The sequence below is a fragment of the Delphinapterus leucas genome, chromosome 4 (genome assembly GCF_059928025.1).
Source record: "Delphinapterus leucas isolate spDelLeu-1000000601 "Yukka" chromosome 4, BTC_Dleu_Yukka2, whole genome shotgun sequence".
Classification (NCBI taxonomy): domain Eukaryota; kingdom Metazoa; phylum Chordata; class Mammalia; order Artiodactyla; family Monodontidae; genus Delphinapterus; species Delphinapterus leucas.
This window is the reverse complement of record NC_143132.1, coordinates 100,864,323-100,880,474: the sequence shown is the minus strand read 5'-3', so window position 1 is coordinate 100,880,474 and position 16,152 is coordinate 100,864,323. Positions and strand designations below refer to the sequence as shown.

The 16,152-nt window shown below is 38.1% G+C and overlaps 1 long non-coding RNA gene across 1 annotated transcript in view; it reads left to right on the top strand.

Moving 5' to 3' along the window:
• Nucleotides 1-3,485: 3,485 nt before the first annotated feature.
• LOC149749399 (uncharacterized) overlaps nt 3,486-16,152 on the top strand; it is a 74,997-nt gene continuing 62,330 nt past the window's right edge. Inside the window, exons 1-2 of the long non-coding RNA XR_016393093.1 lie at nt 3,486-3,979; nt 7,545-7,699. This is a non-coding gene — a long non-coding RNA (uncharacterized LOC149749399). The remainder of the gene's footprint in view (nt 3,980-7,544; nt 7,700-16,152) is intronic.

Sequence of the window (16,152 nt, the reverse complement as noted above, 5' to 3'; positions counted from 1 at the left end):
TTTGAGAAGGATAGGTGTTAGCTCTTCTCTAAATGTTTGATAGAATTTGCCTGTGAAGCCATCTGGTCCTGGGCTTTTGGTTGTTGGAAGAGTTTTAATCACAGTTTCAATTTCAGTGCTTGTGATTGGTCTGTTCATATTTTCTATTTCTTCCTGGTTCAGTCTCGGCAGGTTGTGCTTTTCTAAGAATTTGTCCATTTCTTTCAAGTTGTCCATTTTATTGGCATAGAGTTGCTTGTAGTAATCTCTCATGATCCTTTGTATTTCTGCAGTGTCAGTTGTAACTTCTCCTTTTTCATTTCTAATTCTATTGATTTGAGTCTTCTCCCTTTTTTTCTTGATGAGTCTGGCTAATGGTTTATCAATTTTGTTTATCTTCTCAAAGAACCAGCTTTTAGTTTCATCGATCCTTGTTATTGTTTCCTTCATTTCTTTTTCATTTATTTCTGATCTGATCTTTATGATTTCCTTCCTTCTGTTAACTTTGGTGTTTTTTTGTTCTTCCTTGTCTAATTGCTTTAGGTGCAAGGTTAGGTTGTTTATTCGAGATATTTCCTGTTTCTTAAGGTAGGATTGTATTGCTATAAACTTCCTTCTTAGAACTGCTTTTGCTGCATCCCATAGATTTTGGGTCGTCGTGTTTCCATTGTCATTTGTTTCTAGGTATTTTTTGATTTCTGCTTTGATTTCTTCAGTGATCTCTTTGTTATTAAGTAGTGTATTGCTTAGTCTACATGTGTTTGTATGTTTTACAGATCGTTTCCTGTAATTGATATCTAGTCTCACAGTGTTGTTGTTGGAAAAGATACTTGATATGATTTCAATTTTCTTAAATTTACCAAGGCTTGATTTGTGACCCAAGATATGACCTATCCTGGAGAATGTTCCATGAGCACTTGGGAAAAATGTTTATTTTGTTGTTTTTGGATAGAATGTCCTATAAATATCAGTTAAGTCCATCTTGTTTAATGTGTCATTTAAAGCTTGTGTTTCCTTATTTATTTTCATTTTGGATGATCTGTCCATTGATGAAAGTGGAGTGTTAAAGTCCCCTACTATGATTGTGTTACTGTCTATTTCCCCTTTTATGGCTGTTAGTATTTGCCTTATGTATTGAGGTGCTCCTATATTGGGTGCATAAATATTTACAATTGTTATATCTCTTCTTGGATCAATCCCTTGATTATTATGTAGTGTCCTTCTTTGTCTTTTGTAATAGTCTTTATTTTAAAGTCTATTTTGTCTGATATGAGAATTGCTACTCCAGCTTTCTTTTGATTTCCATTTGCATGGAATATCTTTTTCCATCCCCTCACTTTCAGTCTGTATGTGTCCCTAGGTGTGAAGTGAGTCTCTTGTAGACAACATATATACGGGTCTTGTTTTTGTATCCATTCAGCCAGTTTGTGTCTTTTGGTGGGAGCATTTAATCCATTTACATTTAAGGTAATTATCGATATGTATGTTCCTATTCCCATATTCTTAATTGTTTTGCAGTTATTTTTGTAGGTCTTTTCCTTCTCTTGTGTTTCTTGCCTAGAGAAGTTCCTTTAGCATTTGTTGTAAAGCTGGTTTGGTGGTGCTGAACTCTCAGCTTTTGCTTGTCTGTAAAGGTTTTAATTTCTCCATCAAATCTGAATGAGATCCTTTCTGGGTTGAGTAATCTTGGTTGTAATCTCCTTCATCACTTTAAAAATGCCCTGTCACTCCCTTCTGGCTTGCAGACTTTCTGCTGAAAGATCAGCTGTTAACCTTATGGGGATTCCCTTGTGTGTTATTTGTTGTTTTTCCCTTGCTGCTTTAAATATGTTTTCTTTGTATTTGATTTTTGATAGTTTGATTAATATGTGTCTTGGCGTGTTTCTCCTTGGATTTATCCTGTATAGGACTCTCTCTGCTTCCTGGACTTGATTAACTATTTCCTTTACCATATTAGGGAAATTTTCAACTATAATCTCTTCAAATATTTTCTCAGTCCCTTTCTTTTTCTCTTCTTCTTCTGGGACCCCTAAAATTCGAATGTTGGTGCATTTCATGTTGTCCGAGAAGTCTCTGAGACTGTCCTCAGTTCTTTTCATTCTTTTTTCTTTATTCTGCTCTGCAGTAGTCATTTCCACTATTTTATCTTCCAGGTCACTTATCCGTTCTTCTGCCTCAGTTATTCTGCTATTGATCCCTTCTAGAGTATTTTTAATTTCATTTATTGTGTTGTTCATCATTGCTTGTTTCCTCTTTAGTTCGTCTAGGTCCTTGTTAACTGTTTCTTGCATTTTCTCTATTCTATTTCTAAGATTTTGGATCATCTTTACTATCATTATTCTGAATTCTTTTTCAGGTAGACTGCCTATTTCGTCCTCATTTGTTAGGTCTGGTGGATATTTACCTTGCTCCTTCATCTGCTGTGTGTTTTTCTGTCTTCTCATTTTGCTTATCTTACTGTGTTTGGGGTCTCCTTTTTGCAGGCTGCAGGTTCGTAGTTCCTGTTGTTTTTGGTGTCTTTCCCCAGTGGCTAAGGTTGGTTCAGTGGGTTGTGTAGACTTCCTGGTGGAGGGGCCTAGTGCCTGTGTTCTGGTGGATGAGGCTGGATCTTGTCTTTCTGGTGGGCAGGTCAACGTCTGGTGGTGTGCTTTGTGGTGTCTGTGGCCTTATTATGATTTTAGGCACCCTCTCTGCTAATGGATGGGTCTGTGTTCCTGTCTTGGTAGTTGTTTGGCATAGGGTGTCCAGCACTGTAGCTTGCTGGTCATTGAGTGAAGCTGAGTCTTGGTGTTGAGATGGAGATCTCTGGGAGATTTTCGCCGTTTGATATTACATGGAACTGGAAGGTCTCTTGTGGACCAGTGTCCTGAAGTTGCCTCTCCCACCTCAGACGCACAACACTGACTCCTGGCTGGAGCACCAAACCTTTCATCCACACAGCTCAGAATAAAAGGGAGAAAAAAGTAGAAAGAAAGAAAGAAAGAAAGGGGGTAAAATAAAATAAAATAAAGATAAAATAAAATAAAGTTATTAAAATAAAAAAATAATTATTATGAAAAAAAATTTTAAAAAGAAAAAAAAAGAATGGACAGACAGAATCCTAGGAGAAATGGTGAAAGCAAAGCTATACAGACAAAATCACTCACAGAAACGTACACATACACACTCACAGAAAGAGAAAAAGGGAAAAATATATATATATCGTTGTTCCCAAAGTCCATGTCCTCAATTCAGGATGATTCGTTGTCTATTCAGGTATTCCACAGATGCAGGGTATAGCAAGTTGATTGTGCAGATTTAATCTGCTGCTTCTGAGGCTGGTGGGAGAAATTTCCCTTCCTCTTCTTTGTTCGCATAGCTCCCGGGGTTCAGCTTTGTATTTGGCCCTGCCTCTGCGTGTAGGTCGCCTGAGGGCGTCTGTTCTTCGCTCAGAGAGGACGGGGTTAAAGGAGCCGCTGATTTGGCGGCTCTGACTCACTCAGGCCTAGGAGAGGGAGGGGCACGCAGTGCGGGCGGGCCTGCGGCGGCAGAGGCTGGCGTGACGTTACAACAGCCTGAGGCGCGCCGTGCGTTCTCCCGGGGAAGTTGTCCCTGGATCCCGGGACCCTGGCAGTGGCGGGCTGCACAGGCTCCCGGAAGGGAGGTGTGGATAGTGACCTGTGCTTGCACACAAGCTTCTTGGTGGCGGCAGCTGCAGCCTTAGCGTCTCATGCTCGTCTCTGGGGTCCGCGCTGTTAGCCGTGGCTCGCACGCCGGTCTCTGGAGCTCCTTTAAACAGAGCGCTTAATCCCCTCTCCTCGCGCACCAGGAAACAAAGAGGGAAGAAAAAAGTCTCTTGTCTCTTCGGCAGCTCCAGACTTTTCCTGGACTCTCTCCCGGCTAGCCGTGGCGCACTAGCCCCTTCAGGCTGTGTTCACGCCGCCAACCCCAGTCCTCTCCATGCGCTCCGACCGAAGACCGAAGCCCGAGCCTCAGCTCCCGGCCCCGCCCGCCCCGGTGGGTGAGTAGACAAGCCCCTCGGGCCGGTGAGTGCTGGTCGGCACCGGTCCTCTGCAGGAATCTCTTCGCTTTGCCCTCCGCACCCCTGTTGCTGTGCTCTCCTCCTCGGCTCCGAAGCTTACCCTCTCCGCCACCCGCAGTCTCTGCCTGCGAAGGGGCTTCTAGTGTGTGGAAACTTTTCGTCCTTCACAGCTTCCTCCCCCTGGTGCAGGTCCCGTCCTTATTCTTTTGTCTTTGTTTTTTCTTTTGCCCTACGCAGTTACGTAGGGGGGTTTCTTGCCTTTTGGGAGGTCTGAGGTCTTCTGCCAGCATGCAGTAGGTGTTCTATAGGAGCAGTTCCACGTGTAGATGTATTTTTGATGTATCTGTGGGGAGGAAGGTGATCTCCGCGTCTTACTCTTGCGCCATCTTCCTGGAGCTCCCCATTCAACTTTACAAACATTTATTACACTAATCAAATTCTTAAGTAATTATGAATCTGTTCTCTATCTGAGCCCATCAATTCTATCCTTTTCACTTGTACCCTCATTTCTAAGACTCGGTACCTGTGGTACTGCTACTGGAAGCCTTACTTCATTTTCCGTATTTTAGATTTTGGATCGTCATAGTGTATTAGTATTTCCTTTTTTTTTTTTTTTGCCCACTATTAGCTTGATAGTTCTGTCATTCTGACATTCTGTCAGTGCTTACGTTTCCTTATAGTCTACAAAGTGCATCTTTGTTTTAACTTTCTGAAATCTTCATGCAGAACTTTATTCCACCATTGCTGGTTGTCCTCAGTGAAAGGACTAGTTTTCTGCCATTACCTAAAATGGAAATAGTAATTGCATTTGATCATTGTATTGAGAAACCTTATGAAAAAAAAATTGGAAATGTTTCCATAAGTATGACTTTCTAACTAAAAAAAAAGTCACCCGTAAAACTCTAATAACCTAAAGTTAAAAAAAATTTAATGGAAGTCTCTAATCTGTATAAACTTCTTTCAAAAGAAAAATTTCAGTTGATTTTGATTTTCTCAAAATTATGGAAATGCTAATTATCTATTTTGTTTGTGAGACCAACTGATTTAAAGCCATGGATGTTTATTTGCTTAAATTCAATAAAACTGTTAAATAATTTATAGATCAGATTGAAAATTAAGTATTATGATTTAAAAAACCACAGACAGGGCTTCCCTGGTGGCGCAATGGTTGAGAGTCCGCCTGCCAATGCAGGGGACACGGGTTCGTGCCCCAGTCCGGGACGATCCCACATGCCACGGAGCAGCTAGGCCTGTGAGCCATGGCCGCTGAGCCTGCACGTCCGGAGCCTGTGCTCTTCAATGGGAGAGGCCACAACAGTGAGAGGCCCGCGTACCACAAAACAAAACAAAACAAAACCACAGACAACACTATGATTCTTCCATAGAGATCTATGCTTCTTTGTGAACCAACTTTTGCAGCTAAAGAAATTCCAAATAATAAAATAACTTCAATTCATGGTACTACAAAGTGATGAAGCAAAATTTTCAAAAATGTTAAGGGTAATTTTCAGAAAAAGTAAAACTATAATTCCAATACAGATATAAATATGAGGAATTTATTTTACTCATATGATATCAAGAGACCAGGCAGATTTTTTTTTTAACATCTTTATTGGAGTATAATTGCTTTACAATGGAGTGTTAGTTTCTGCTAAAGTGAATCAGCTATATGTATACATATATCCCCATATCTCCTCCCTCTTGCGTCTCCCTCCCACCCTCCCTATCCCACCCCTCTAGGTGGACACAAAGCACGGAGCTTATCTCCCTGTGCTATGTGGCTGCTTCCCACTAGCTATCTATTTTATATTTGGTAGTGTATATATGTCCACAGGCAGATGTTTGAACCAATTCAAAAGAAAAGCCAAAACAGCACATATTTATATATTGGATTGGCCAAAAAGTTCGTTCGGTTAGTGAGTACATTGTTCAATAAAATTCTTGGTGAAAATGAAAAATGTCTCATTTTTACTTAAAACCAAACGAACTTTTTGGCCACCCAATAAAACAAAGGAATTTTGCGTGAATTGCAAATGGAGACAAAACTGATTTTCCACCGGGGAGCTGGATGGGGGAGGGAGGTAGACACAGTTCAGTTAGTATCACACAGGACAGACTTGCAAAGATAATGAACAGAGCTATAATCTGATTAATCCACACTGTATGCTATAGAAAATGTATAATTTTCCATTGAAAAGCAATTTTTTTCAACAAAATTAATTTGGTCGAAAAATCACAACACTTACAAAATATAAGCACATATATAGATTCATAACACTCACAAAAATATAAGCACATATATAGATTGACGAGTTTTTAGTAACCAAAACCCTAACCATGCTCCATTTTGATATCGGGGAATAGATGTTAAGCTTTAGCTTTAAGGTGGTATTAATGTGATGTTACCAAGAAATTCTAGGCTCGGGACTATTTTCAGATGAAATTCCAGAGTTTCTCAAAGTCTGGTAAATCAGTTGCATCAAAATTTTCTAAGGTACCAGTAAAACACAAATTTCTGAGTCCCACCTCTGATCTATTGAATCTGAATCTCTGGCATTGGCACCTGGGGATTTACGTACATAAGACGGTTTGTAGGCAATTCTTAGGCCCAAGAAAGTTTTGGGGCCCCAGTTTTAGAAAATTGCTCAAGCCTCTAAAGTGACTTATTTTTGCCCTGAGCTTCAGGTCTATTTCATCAAATGTTGCCTTGTAGGGCCAGTTTAGTATTTTTGAGGTAGATGTTGATGGGGATAACTTACCTGATCATTTGAACAAATGTAAATTTAGTCTGGTTCACTTTTAAAAATCCAGTTTTTCTTTTCCCTCTTTTAAAATGTGTTTCAATTTTGTTTCCTGATAACCAGTTATTATTCAAGTTAATTTTGATCTCGTTTAAAGAAAGACATTGTTGAACTTGTTCTTCTTGTGTCCTATTGAAATTAAAAAAAAAAGTTTGAATCTTAATATGTTATACCATTGAAATCCAACAGATCTCCGGCACACTTTAAAACTGCAATATAGAGAGCAGACAAGATGGCGGAGCAGAAAGACCCTCAGCTCACACCCTCTCATAAGCACACCCAAATTATAACTATCTGCAGAACGACTGTTAGGGAACTGTTGACCGAAACTGCTTACCAAGGCAGTTTTTTGCCAGGCTCGATAATAACCGCTTGCCTGAGATGACTCACAACAGGAGGTCTTGCCCGATAAGGAGCTCGGTGCTGAAAACTAACCCTGAGAATTCGGGAGGGGCCAAAAGGAGGGAGAAGATGCCAGTGCCTAATATGGGCCAACCTCCCAGAAACCCTCACCCCAGAATCCATCTTGGCTAAAGGATGCACGCACCACCAGGAAGCACCCTGAGTCAGACCAGATGTGTGCACAAGCAAGACGATTGGCCAGGGACAACCCAGAAAGCTAACCCCACTACCATAAAACCTGAGACTGGGAGCCGTGGCAGAGCAGTTCTCCTAGGTTCCCTTACCCTGCTGCTCTCCACCCTGACACCCCTTCCCAATAAAACCTTTTGCTTTGTCAACAGATGCAATTCATTTCCGAGTGTTAGATAAGAGCCCACTCTTGGGCCCTGGAAGATGTCCCCCTTCTGGTAACACAGCCATAGATGAAAAAGACTGGAACCTACCAGAAAAAATCTTCTATGACTAAAGACATAAAGAAGGAACCACAACGAGACAGGTAAGAGAAGCAGACTGATGATATAATCAAATTCCATAACCCCGGGTGGGCCACCCACAAACCAGAGAATAATTATATTGCAGAGATTCTCCCACAGGAGTGAGAGCTCTGAGCCCTACATCAGGCTCCCCAGCCCAGGGTCTGGCACCAGGAAGATGAGGCCCCGAGCATTTGGTTTTGAAGGCCAGTGGGGCTTAACTGCAGGAGCCCCACAGGACTGTGGGAAATAGAGACTTCACTCTTAAAAGGCACAAAATCCCACGCATGCTGGGACCAAGGGCAGAGGTAGTAATTTGATGGGAGCCTGGACCAGATCTATGTGCTGGTCTTGGAGAGTCTCCTGGAGAGGCCAGTGGGGGTTGTGGAGGGCTGCAGCTCACCCTGGGGACATACACACTGGTGGCAGACGTACTTGGGAACATTCAGAGGCATGAACATTGTGCCAAGACCTGGCTCCACCCGACAGCCTGCAGGCACTAGTGCTAGAGACAGTTTTGTTTGTTATAACTAGGGCAGTGGGGACAGTGGGATGTGTGCTACTGGTCCCTAATGAGCAGAGGCCAAGGATCCTACTAAACATTCTATGGTGCAGAGAATGGCCCTGCACAACAGAGACTTATTCTGTTTAAAATGTCAATTATGCCACTGTTGAGATACCCTGGTTTACTCATAGTGTAATATTATAATGATACTAATAAAACCTACATCATAAGATTAGACTTAGTTATATACAATACATAGTGTACAGAAAGGCATTCCATAATGGTGCTTATAATCATTATTGGAAACAATGGACACCCACAGGACTTTTATGCCTCCCCAGAAGGCCCTGGCTTGCTAGGTACATATATACCCATCACAAGTAAGTGTAAATATTACTGTCATTTCTCGTGTGAGAAAAGTGAGACTGGAAGTGTTCTGTGACTTAGCCAAATCACAAAGCAATTACAGTGGACCCTTGGCAACTTTGGGGCTAGGGGTGCTGACTGCCTGTATAGTGAAAAATATCTCTATAACTTTATAGTCAGCCCTCCGTATAAGTGGATTCAACCAACTATGGATAGTGTAAGTACTACTGTAGTATGTATTGAAAAAATCTGCAAGTAAGTGAACCCGCACAGTTCAAACCTATGTTTAAGGGTCAACTGTAAATGTTTGAGCCAAGATTGACTTTTCTGTTTTTATCTTTTAATCCAAAACATCATGTTTATTCAATCTTTACAAATTTTGCAATAGCCTAATATAATTTATTGATAATAATTAGCCCACTGTATCAAGAGTGATGGTATTAGCATTGTTTTCTCAAGTCAGAATTTGTTTTATGTTGTTTCTCTAAATATTTCAGTGTTACAACTTATATCTTGAACTAAATTACACTCTTGGGTTTTAACCAATGAGATGAATGCAAAATATTATTTTCTGCTATTTTGTTTTTGTTTGTTTGTTTTTAAGTGATGTAAATGAAACTAGCTGTTGAATATATATATATATTCATCCCTAGGCATAACATATATGTGTGTGTACATATATATATATATATATGTACACACACATATACATATCTATATCACACTTAAGTGAGTATAAACTTTTTCCCACATTTTTACTCATTTTAGAATGTCTTTGGTCTTTCACAGGAATATTACCCTTGTTCTCCTCTAACACATAAACTTGGTCAGAAAAGGCATGAGTCACCCTGAATATATTTATTTGTTTAATTTAAAAGGGTTTTAAATTTTGAAATCTCAATGCATCTCACTTCAATGCCCAACCCTTTGTCTTATAAACAAAACAAGGACTTGAATGATCACATTCTCAACAGATGCAGAGCGAAATTATAGTGAAAGAGGTTACTCTAAATAAGGATTAGGTGTTGTACCAACCATCTGTTAAAACATTCCTCACTTTAATATTCATAACTCCTATGAATGTGTTTGCAATGTCAAAGAATTTAAAAACATATGCCAGGGGCTTCCCTGATGGCACAGTGGTTAAGAATCTGCCTGCCAATGCAGGGGACACGGGTTTGAGCCCTGATCCGGGAAGATCCCACATGCCACAGAGCAACTAAGCTCCTGCACCACAACTACTGAGCCTGTGCACTAGAGCCCACGAGCCACAACTACTGAAGCCTGCGTGCTGCAACTACTGAAGCCCATGCGCCTAGTGCCTGTGCTCTACAACAAGGGAAGCCACTGCAATGAGAAGCCCCCACACCACAAAGAGTAGTAGCCCCTGCTCGCCACAACTAGAGAAAGCCTGCTCACAGCAACGAAGACCCAATGCAGCCAAAAATAAAATAAATTGAAAAAACAAAACAAAACAACTAAAGGGTGTGCTGTGCCCACTGGTCCTCTGCTAAAAAAACAATAAAAATAAGCCATTGCCAGACAAAAGAATTCCACTTTAAAAAACACATGGAATTATGATTATTTCTATAATTTTAAAAACATTGTTTTCAAAGGTCAAACTTCATGATAAAATTCAATCAAATTAAATTATTAAGTTTTTTAAAAATGTAGAATTATAGATTAACACAGTTTCTCTGGGCCTTTAGTTTTTTGTATTCTCAATGTCTTTGGAAAAAGGAAATTAGGGGATAGGAAAGGTGTGTATCAAAAATCATAAATAATAAATAGTTATTTTCCTTTTTAAAAAGAAGCAAATATTATAAGAATCACCTATTTTTTATAAAATTTTCACAATTAAAATATTCTTCACAGTTAAAACAAAATGATCAAGAATTTTCCCTTAATCACAAGTTAAAACCTGATATGTGACATGTATGTACAGTTTTGAAAAACAGAATACATCAAACTGAAGAAACCAGACCAAAAATGGATTATTCCTTGAAATTTGTAACTTTGAAACTTATTAAGATTTTCAAAAATTATGCTAAATTTTGCACATGGTATTCTTTGACACATATCTCCCTTGAGTTAAAAACTATTTCAAACTTGTACGAATTACATTTTACATTTACAGAGAAGGTCACGTTGGAAACCTTCATGAAAATCTCAAGTCAATAAGCAAGTTTCTATGTATAATTCATTTTTTGTTTTCCTATATTCCTTTGCTTTATCTGGGTCTTAAACACTTCAAATGATACTGTATAAGCCATGATAAAATGAGTATTCAGAACTGTAAAAGTAAGAATATTTGTGATCCAAGATTTGTAAGATAATAGGAAGATCAACGATTAATATAGTGGCATCATCATCTCAGTTACAGAATCTAGAACAAAAGTTGTTAGCTGAAGAAAAGAAAGAAAACTTTTGGCTAAGGGAATGTTTCTGCATGAAAACTACCATTTTTAAGCCATTGTTAAATAATATGTATTATATTCAGTTTTTTAGTGAATAGTTCATTAATTTAATATAACACACACTGTATAGTAAATTAAAAATTTAGAAATATAAAATTAATATAATAGCCTTGGAAGTCAGCTAAAGAGTCATAAACTAAGGAAATTAGTAGTCTGAAAAACAAGCTGCTCTTATCCTGGCATACTGATGTGTCTAATTGCCATTGGAAAGATTATTTAAAAAGAATTTAAAGTTTAATTTTCACAAGATGTTACTCTTGAACCCTAACAAATTCACTTTTCAGTAAAAACATTTACACAAATATGTGTATTTCAATCATTTATTTTTAAAACATCTATGATCTAGTGAATTTTTGACTAATCTGGGCAAGTACACCTATATAAGCCTATGATTTAAAATATTTAAATTTAAAATTTCTGAGAACATACTGAGTTCTAAAAGAATAAAGATTTTCAGAAACACTGACCTTGGGTATTGGACCACCATATATTAGCAATAACAAAATTTAAATCATTTGTATATTGCTCTATTTTTTCTAGATGTATTACTAAAAAATATCTTCTGTGTTTACATAGAGCAAGTGGTTAAAATATATTTGCCAAAGTTTTTATATTATAATTTTCCTTTTATTACCAATTTACTTGAAGTCAATAGAAGATTTTGGCAAGTAAAGAGTTGCTTTTGTTGGTAATCCATTGGTACCATAAAATGTAATCAGGGTTCCCTAGATGCTAAGTAAATTGTGGAACCTTAAGGAAGCAGTGTGGATTCTTAAAGTTAATGGCTAAATGATAAAATGTGTTTAAGTTTAATCACTTTACTTACATAGTCATTGATTTCCTTTAACACCCTTGCCTAGTATGCCACACTTGACAACAATTTTCCATCATTACCCAATCAGAATTCAAGTACAGACCCAAGAGCAGGGAGAAAAATGCTCCCACTAAGTTCTGGTTTTCTCAATATTCTTGATTCCTTTTTACTGAAAACCTTTTGAAGCAATTTCATGACCATTGATTGACTTACTGCATCATATTTTGCTTGCAGGGTATATTTTCCCTGATCATACATAGTTCAGTCTGGTATGAAGTTATACCATTTGACATTTTAATGCAGGCAACATAAGCATCAGTTCTAAAGGAGACAGTAAGCAACTGTAATGACAATAGTCATCAAATTACACATCCAGCATATTTTCTGTGCAATGCATGCTATTGGTGAAAACACATCATGGCCCTAGTCCTTGTAGGGTTTATAATAAAATAGGAAAACAAAAGGCTTGGCTCTAGCAATTATTTAAAATTAAGTGCTAAATTATGTGGCACTCATTATAAACATGCATGCAGGCCCAGGAAACTATCTCTTAATATTGGCTGGACTGGTATACTAAAGTATTATAGCAGGGAAGAAACATTCAGAGAAAAGCCTTGCAGACACAGTGCCTGGGTTGGCGTCCCAGCTCTACCATGTGCTATCTTTGTGACCTTGGCCAGGTTTTTTAACTTTCCATGACTTGGGTTTCTCATTTATAAAATAAGAATAATATTGTACCTAGCTTGTGATATGATGCATAAAGAGCAATTAGCACTCAACAAAAATTCACCTTTTGTAATGGAAGAACCATACAAGTGATGAAGGTTCAGTGAGAAAAGACCAGCCTTGTATGATGAGTAAGAGTTGAGTAGACCTGAGTTTTAAGGGTGGTAAGTAATTCCTGGAGAGTTAGGATTTTCTACTTCATGGACGGTGTTAAAAGTTTATCCTGTTTGAAAAAACTGTCTGAAACTTGTAAATAAGGCCATAAAATATGGGTGACATATCACATAGGGCAAGAGGTCACACAAAGATTATCTAGGGCCATGCTGTCTAATTAGATAGGAGGAGCTACATGTAGCTATTGTGCACTTGAATTATGACTTGTCTGAGATAAGATGAGCTGTTAGTTAAAAAACAAACCTGGTTCACAAGACTTAGTATGAAAAAAATTCAAAATATCTTCTTATTTTTTTACAGTGATTAGATGTTTGAAATGACAATATTGGGTTAAATAAAATGTGCTACTAAAATTAATTTTATCTCTTTATTTTTAATAAGTCTATTAAAAATAAAAATTATGTGTAGCCTGAAATATTTCTATTGCACTGTGCCAGTCTAGGGGAATATACTTTGTTTATGTCATTAGTGGTTTTTTTTTTTTTTTTTGCGGTACGCGGGCCTCTCACTGTTGTGGCCTCTCGCGTTGCGGAGCACAGGCTCCGGATGCGCAGGCTCAGTGGCCATGGCTCACTGGCCCAGCCGCTCCGCGGCATGTGGGATCTTCCCGGACCCAGGCACGAACCCGTGTCCCCTGCATCGGCAGGCGGACTCTCAACCACTGCGCCACCAGGGAAGCCCCCATTGGTTATTATTGATTAAAGATTCTAGGCTTTTTGAAGTTACTTGCTAACTTGTACATATTTCTCTAACAGAGATGTAAATAATTTCAGTTCAGTGGAACAGATAACCTTAAAGAGATAAGATATGGCCTTGTAGACATTAAATTATTTCATATATAACTCAGAAATTACACAGACAACAACATTTCTTTGTTGTCTGTATAACCTAGCTTCTCAGATGCTCTTTGAACCAGTCATGACATCTTACTAATTTCCTCATTAATTACTGAGTTTAACAAAATTTTTTACATTTGCTTAAAAGTTGTAAGATTACCTTTGATAACCACACTTTACAAAAAAGAGAAAGCCAAATTTGTTGAAGTCGGGAATAAAAAGCCCTTTGTACAATATGGGAGAGTATTTAACAGACCTGCATTACTAACTGGGTCCTGGTATATGCTACTTAACCTTCTAGGTTGCTTAACTTCACTGAGCTGCTAAAAATTTCTCTGTAAGTTGCAATAATGATACTTAGTTCAAAAGGTTGGACTTAAATATGATAAAGTAGCTTTGTTTTTACATTTTTTATATTGAGTTATGGTTGATGTACAGTATTATGTAAATTACAGGTGTACAACATAGCGATTCACAATTTTTAAAAGTTGCACTCCATTTATAGCTATTATAAAATGTTAGCTATATTCCCTATATCTTCCTTATGCACTCATCTGTTGATAAACACATAGTTTGCTTCCATATCTTGGCAATGGTAAACAATGCTATGAACATTGAGGTGCATGTATCTTTTCAAATTACTGCTTTGTTTTTTTTTCCTTTTTTTTGGTTATATACCTAGGAGTGGAATTGCTGAGTCTTATTGTAGTTCTACTTTTAGTTTTTTTGTTGTTTTTTTTTTTTTTTGCAGTACGCGGGCCTCTCACCGCTGTGGCCTCTCCAGTTGCGGAGCACAGGCTCCGGACGCGCAGGCTCAGCGGCCATGGCTCACAGGCCCAGCCGCTCCACGGCATGTGGGATCCTCCCAGACCCGGGCACGAACCTGCATCCCCTGCATCGGCAGGCGGACTCCCAACCACTGCGCCACCAGGGAAGCCCTACTTTTAGTTTTTTGAGAAACCTCCATGCTGTTTTCCACAGTGGTAGTGCCAATTTATATTCCCACCAACAGTGTATGAGGGTTCCCTTCTCTCCACATCCTTACCAATGTTTGTTATTTGGGTACTTTTTGCTTTTTCTTCTTCTTTTTTTTTTTTTTTGACCACACCATACAGCTTATGGGATCTTAGTTCCCTGACCCAGGCCCTCGACAGTGAAAACACAGAGTTCTAACCATTGGACTACTAGGTAATTCCCTTGTGTTCTTTTTGGTATTAGCCATTCTGACAGGTGTGAGGTGATATCTCATTATGGTTTTAATTTGCATTTCTCTGATGATTAGGGATGTTGTGCCTATTTTCATGTGCCTGTTGGTCATCTGTATGTCTTCTTTGGAAAAAATGTCTATTCAGGACTTCTGCCCATTTTTTAATTGGGTTGTTTGCTTTCTTGATGATGAGTTATATGAGCTGTTTATACAATTTGGATATTAACCCCATATCGATCATAATTATTTGCAAATCTTTTCTCCCATTTGGTAGGTTATTTTTTCATTTTGTTGATGGTTTTCTTTGTTGTGCAAAAGCTTTTAAGTTCAGTTAGGTCCCATTTATTTATTTTTGCTTTCATTTCCTTTGCTTTAGGAGACATCCAAAAAGAATATTGCTATGATTTATGGCAAAAAGTGTCCCACCTATGTTTTCTCCTAGGAGTTTTATGGTTTCCAGGCTTACATGTAGGTCTTTAACCCATTTTGACTTTATTTGTGTATATGCTGTTAGCAAATGTTCTAATTTCATTCTTTAACATGTAGATGTCCAGTTTTTCCAGCACCATTTATTGAAGATATTATCTTTTCTCCATTATATATTCTTGCCTTGTTTGTCATAGATTAACTGACCATAAGGACATGGGTTTATTTCTGGGCTCTCTATTCTGTTCCACTGATATATGTATCTGTTTTTGTGGCAGTACCGTACTGTTTTGTTGTTGTTTTAGTACCATACTGTTTTGATTACTGTAGCTTTAAAGTAGAGTCTGATATCAGGAAGCATGATTCCTCCAGCTCTGTTCTTCTTTCTCAAGATTGTTTTGCCTATTCAGGGTCTTTTGTCTTTCCATTATTCCATTAAATATGATAATGTACTCTAAATGTCCACCACAGTGTATGGAATATAATGATTCAGTAAATGGCATATTTTATTGTTACATGTGATTAAGATTTTTTGAATAAATGAACAAGCCAGTAAAATAGTTTTTTATAAAGTGCTTTTTTTTTTAATGATGCCTGCAGAATAGTTAAGAGAGTGAAAAAGGTAGTATTGTGAAAATCAATTTGTAAAGTATAGGATGCAGTGGACCTAGGCAATTGGTGACAACAGTAAAAAGAGAAATGAAAGGATGAATTCATTAGAAAGAAGTAGCAATATTTGGTGACATATTAAAAGTAAGGAAGAACAAACATAAAGTGATGCCATTTACAGAATCATAGAATTGTTGTGTGGAAGGTAGTTTGCTGAGAACTATCCCTAAATTTTTCTTCTGTTGTCTTTGAAGTAGAAGGACATATACATGATGATTTTTACAATCTTCTAGAAATTGTGAAAAAGATAAGTGGGAACTTAGAGCAGTTGGGTTT